Here is a 478-nt window from a genome sequence, read left to right on the forward strand (position 1 = left end):
ACCCCTCAGCCTCCGACACTCCAGGGAAAACAGCCCCTGCCTGTTCAGCCTCTCCCTATAGCTCAAATCTTCCAACCCTGGCAATATCCTTGTAAATCTTTTCTGAACCCTTTCAAGTTTCACAACATCTTTCCGATAGGAAGGAGACCAGAATTGCACGCAATATTCCAACAGTGGCCTAACCAATGTCCTGTACAGCCGCAACTTGACCTCCTCACTCCTGCACTCAATACTCTGACCAATAAAGGAAAGCATACCAAACGCCTTAATCTCTATTCTATCTACCTGCAACCCCACTTTCAAGGAACTATAAACCAGCACTCCAAAGTGTCTTTCTCTCTTTGTAGCTGTAAGAGGTGTGTTTTGACTGGTTTCTTTTTTCAAGAAAGATTGGGGGACTGGTGTCAAGCGGTCTATGAGAAGATAAACAACTTGTGAAACATTTAAGGCTTTTTTGGAACAATAGAAGCAGCCTGAA

Source organism: Chiloscyllium plagiosum, chromosome 4 (assembly GCF_004010195.1).
Source record: "Chiloscyllium plagiosum isolate BGI_BamShark_2017 chromosome 4, ASM401019v2, whole genome shotgun sequence".
Classification (NCBI taxonomy): domain Eukaryota; kingdom Metazoa; phylum Chordata; class Chondrichthyes; order Orectolobiformes; family Hemiscylliidae; genus Chiloscyllium; species Chiloscyllium plagiosum.